The sequence below is a fragment of the Anas platyrhynchos genome, chromosome 5 (assembly GCF_047663525.1).
Source record: "Anas platyrhynchos isolate ZD024472 breed Pekin duck chromosome 5, IASCAAS_PekinDuck_T2T, whole genome shotgun sequence".
Lineage (NCBI taxonomy): Eukaryota > Metazoa > Chordata > Aves > Anseriformes > Anatidae > Anas > Anas platyrhynchos.
This window is the reverse complement of record NC_092591.1, coordinates 13,998,278-14,003,915: the sequence shown is the minus strand read 5'-3', so window position 1 is coordinate 14,003,915 and position 5,638 is coordinate 13,998,278. Positions and strand designations below refer to the sequence as shown.

The following is a 5,638-nucleotide window of genomic DNA, read 5'->3' as shown; positions in this document are numbered from 1 at the left end:
CTCTATCTCTGCTGCATTGGCCTCTGGTTCTGAATTACAGCATCTATCACATTCTGGCTTTTGCTTGCCAAGCTTTTAAAGGTGTGCTCTTGCTCACTGTACCTTATGAACAGCTTTCCCTTCCATCATTGGCCCTGCTTTTGAAGTTTACTGATATCGACTTATAAAATATTCTCTCTCTGCATGCCTACCCCCTCTGACTACTGCGTAACTGAGACATACATGCATATCGCAAGTGTCAAGTCCCAGTTTGAAAGTGCTTTCTCTTGCTCAGGCAGACTGTGGAAATTTCTGCCCATAAATATCTGAACCTCATATGCTTTTAAAACCAGACACAACATACATCCTTTGCTTAAGATCTATTTATAATTAATAACATGGCATAGACTGGCAGATTCTTCACTGAAAAGACTATAGACATAAACTCTATGTATATACGTATACATATATATTTGGAGATATGCTCTATTTCTCTTTTCAGATTTAATACCATCATATATCATATTTGGTTTTAAACCATGCTTTGCTCTCTATTTTTATTTTATAATAAAAAGCTGAATTTTGCATGTTGACAAGAACTGGCCTCAGAGTTACATCTTCGCTTTTAACAGCTTGATCATGAAAACAGCCTGTAACTTTCCAATGCCCTGATCCTGGTTATGTTGCATGTTATCCCCAGATGCTGAAAAATACTGAAATCAAATAATCTGTGGACAACTGACAAATTGTCCTTTTTTTTTTTTTTTTTTCTAGAACACAATATTTTTTTTAGCAATAAAGCATACTTTTGAAGTCAAAAATACTTTGAAATGAAGGGTTAAATTAAGTCCCTAAAGCACGGAAAGTGAGTTATGCCAGCTGTTATATGCCCAATGAAACCACCTTTATACCCCCACACATTAGCTTGAGAGAAGTAGGGGAAAGTTTACTTTGTCACTGGAGAAATATTTTGCATTTTTTATAGAGAGAAACGCTACTGAATTGCACTGGGTTTTAAAGCTGGAAGTTGTCACATAAGTTCTGCTTTCTCATGCAGCCCCTTATTATAAGCTTTGGGGAGTAGGGAAAACTTTTGGCATCACTATTGCTATTATAAGCATCATTACTGCTACTTCTCTATTTTGACAGGACATTATGATATATTACCTCACTTTATCGCAGTTTATGTTATTATATAAATGCTACAAATGACAAAGTTTGTAGACCACAGGTATTCCTAGAAAGTGCCAAGCAAACTGTAAATCACATTAAGATAATCTGGGGACTCAAAAAGAATTGTATTGAATATCTTTGTATGGCTCAAACATGTAATGGTACTTTTAGATCATTCACATGCTGTCTACAGCATCAAGCAATGGAGAGGAAGTAACATCTAAGGCAATGAATAAAGGAGACCTCACACCTTATTTTCTCCTCTATTACCTACTTATTTATTGTTTATTTATACCTTAGTAATAGCAAGAGGTTCCAGGCAGAGATCAACCCTGCATTTTACTTAAAATAATAATAATCCTTTCTCACTTAATTCAAATATAGGGTGAAAGACAACAGGTAGATATAATGTGAAAGGAGGAGAAGGAAGGTGACAGTGATTATTATTGCAGTAAACAGCAGTCACCAATTACCTAGTCATTGTTTAGCTTTCTTTGTAAAATACAGTACATCTGGAAACCTGGTAAATGTTATCTTTAGATCTGTCTTTAGTTTCTGTAAACTGGCAGCATCCTTTACAGCTACTTGGAAAATGTTTTCCTCCCCAGTGGAGAAATATAGAACACTTTCTATTTTGCTTGTACACACACACAAAAAAAGATTTATACATTTCAATATATCAGGACCTGAAGTAGCCAAACTCATCTGTCCTGATGTCCCATATATTTGAAGTAATATATTTTCTCTTAATTATCATTGCATTAATCCCAATAACCTATTTTAACTAATGCAGAGAATAATCCTGCTTCAATCCAGAAAAGTTAGTGAGTGAAGTGTCTATACCTTTGTTTGTTTGATGTAATGGCTAACCGCTCTGACTACTCAGTACTTGCCACATTCATAGCTTATGTGGCTTCACTTGGTAGTTATTGGTTGCTGTTATAATCTACTGTGATAGATTAAAACATTCATTAGCAGCTTGAATAATCTTCCAGGAAGAAAACTCATGTATCACAAGAAGTTCCTCACCAACATGCAAAAGAACTTCTTCACGGTGACAGTGACAGAGGACTGGAACAGGCTGCCCAGGGAGATTGTGGACTCTCCTTCTCTGGAGATATTCAAGGCCCGTCAGGACACCTACCTGGGCAGCCTGCTCCAGGGAACCTGCTTTGGCAGGGGGTTGGACCTGATGCTCTCTGGAGGTCCCTTCCAACCCCTACAGTTCTGTCATTCTGTGAAATTCAGAGTGTTTCTGTCAACTTTTGGATAAAGAGTATCTCAGTGCAAAACACATTTTTTCAGCTTCATTATTATTATTATATGAAACTCCTAATTTTTGGATGTCTTTTCCCACTGACATGGGGAAAAACATGGGGAAAACAGAATGCAGTGCTTCAGAATCCTTTTCCCTCCAGTGTATTACACAGACATCCCTTATCCCATGCCCACTCCCTAGTTTGTTGTTTGACTACTAAGGAGTGACTTCATTTTATTTATTTATTCATTTTACCATGGCATCACAAGCACAATTTAATTTGCTTCCCAATTCTGACTTTTAAATCTCTTCATAATAAACTAAACTAAGGATACTCAATTTTTCAGTGTTATATGTCCCTTGTTCCAGATTACAGCAGACTTCTCTATGTTAAAATATATTTTGTTCAAATGAACACGCTCTGTCCTTTCCTAATCATTACAGCAAACACTGCCACTTTTCTCAGCGTTTGTTGCTTTTATTTCCAGCTTATTGATAAGAACGTGAATAGCATTGAGTTATAGACGTTGTCTTGAATTCATATTAGAAATCATTAGATAGTTTCATGTTAACAGCTACCCTGTTAGATCTATCCATATGCTTTTCTTAATATGTTCAATATATACACAACTTGCAGTGCATTATGCTGTTTTAAGGAGCATCTTCTGGCACTATGGTGTTTATCAGATGTCTAGATGTGCTATGACAATCACGCTGTTACCTTTGTCAGACCAGTTTCTAATTTCACAACAATATCTGGGTCATATCGGACAAGAGTTGTAGGTACTTTCCATTGGGTTTAGTTATTCAAACATTAAGAAAGCATACAAACAGCAAGAATAGAAGTGAGGTCTCCATAATGATACACATACAGAATGTCCCTTTGACAGTGTGAACTTAAAATGAACACAAGCTAGCTTGTTTTTGTAGGGAAGTCTTTATATATTTGAAGCTCAAATGCACAAAAAGAAACAAAAGGATAATGATTATGTGGCTAAACACTCCACAGTTGGCTGGGGGAGATGTCAGGAACTTCCTAGTGAGAGGGGAAGAACTGAAGCTGAAATTCTCAGAGGCTGATTTTCTTGGATTTTCTAAAAATATAGATGCTCTGTACTATATTTAAACATTTCAGATTAGTTGCCATAGTTCTCAGACTTTGGCATTTGTTTATCTAAAGAAGGTAGTTGCTGGGAAAGTAGAAATGCTTAAGAAAACTGTTTCTGCTGGTTTTGTATGCTTTACTAAGGTCCTGCCATGAACAGATTCCAGCAGGGAAGTAACACTAGAGTATCAAGACTTAGGACCTGATTCAAGTTACAGTCCAGTCTAGTACAAAATTAATCAGTTGTACTTCACATTTCTACAGTCTTCTCTTGTCTGTAAAGATCACAATCCCATACTCTTTTCATTCATTTTTGCATGTGAGGGGAGGAATCATGGAACTTTTCCAAGACCCCCTTCTGCATGCAGCTCCAGCAAATATCTCATGCATTCCTTGTTTTCTTCAGAACCAGGAGAAAAAGTCTTTCTATTGAAATGCTAATAGAGGAATAAACTGTATAATAAGACTGCATCCCCTTTGGGCCTACATGTAATTTACACATAAAATGAAGTTGCACATGGCCTTGTTTCATAGCATATTTGTTTAATTATCTGTCTTAAAAAGCCCTTTTCAATTAATTTTCAATATTTAAAAAAGGAATAAAATTTCTGATTTATCCATGTACCTGATAATTAAGTATAGTTTGGGGAATAATTACATTATCTAATAGTTTTTATCTAATAATTTGTCCAGCTCTAATAACTGGCATTTTTCAACAGTTTTACTTGCTTTCTTGTTCTCCAACTACTCTAATTCAAAATAAGTTTATATTCTGCATATTCCAGTCATTCCCCAGTCATAACAAACACAGATCAGTTGACCAAAATGGATCTGGCTTCCCTGAAAATAAATACTACTCTAGGACTTTGATATTCACATCAATATGAACAGAACCACGCTATCCTGAAACTCTCCAAGAGGTCTTTTTGTACAGTTCTGGTGTATACCAGGATAAGTAAAAAAAAAAAAAAAAAAAAAAAAAAGATCAACTGATTAATTTTGTACTAGACTGGACTGTAACTTGTAACTATTAAGTTTTGTATCAGTTCTCATTGTCTTTGAGAAACATACTCACTGTCTGGCATAGTGTTGAATTCTGAAGAACTTTGTCCAAGAAAGCTGGAATATCCTTATGTAATTTTAGTTGGAACAGGAATGGAAGAGAAATTCTAGAGAGCTAATTGTATGACAGGATTTGAGGAAAAAAAAAAAAAAAATCCAATTATTTATCCTAGTAAGGTAAGAACCAAGAAAGATAGAGCTATTTTCTGAATATGCATGGAGCTAAGGATTAGTATCAAACAGGAAAAAAAAAAATAAGCCAATGAAGTCCAAATAGCAACCTCTGGGTCAAAATCAGCCTGCCATTTTTTCCATTGAGGACACAATGAACAGTTGTTTGAGTAACAGATCTTCATGTATGTACAGTCATTTCCCTCCTTTCTCCATGTGAATGGTCTACAAGTGACCATTATGACTTTTTGGTGCAGTGCAGGAGTTGAGGAGGTGTCCACCCCACAAGTACCACACCATGCAGTGTCCCAAGCTGCTGCCACCATTGCATCACTGTAGAGGGCAAAGCCCTGCTTCGGAGATCCAGTTTACTCATTTCTCAAAGCTCAAACAACCTGATTTGAGAAACACAATAAACAGGATGAGTAAAACAAACAGCTTGGTGTTTCAGGGTAAACAAATATAATGACCTCATTAAGATGGCTGAACATTGCTAGTATCATAGCTAATATCAGCTGTTATTAGCAGAGAGTAGGCCAAAGCAAGAAACACTGGTTCAGCAGCACATACACTAGAATTGGCACAATACAGAGAAGATTAGCATGGCTCCTGAGCATGAATAAAACACAAGTTTGTGAAGCATTCCATATTTTTGATTCTATGTTGTGGCATTAAGGGACACTGTTTAGCGGTGGGACTCATTAGGTCAGGCTGGTGGTTGAACTTGATGATCTTGAAGACCGTTTCCAACCTAGATCACTCTATAATTATAACAAAAAAGAACCCAGGAGGTTTTCAGCTAATTCACAGCATGGAACAGCTTGTAGTGACATGGACGCCACACCTCTGTGGGCTCCTCCACCATGCAGAAATACTAGAGTTGTTCTATA

The 5,638-nt window shown here is 36.5% G+C and overlaps 1 non-coding gene across 1 annotated transcript; it reads left to right on the top strand.

The window, feature by feature from the left end:
• The first annotated feature begins 5,299 nt into the window (after nt 1-5,299).
• On the top strand, nt 5,300-5,402 carry LOC113843918 (U6 spliceosomal RNA). Its single transcript, XR_003497863.1, has one exon. It is a non-coding gene; the product is annotated as a U6 spliceosomal RNA (small nuclear RNA).
• The last annotated feature ends 236 nt before the right edge of the window (nt 5,403-5,638 follow it).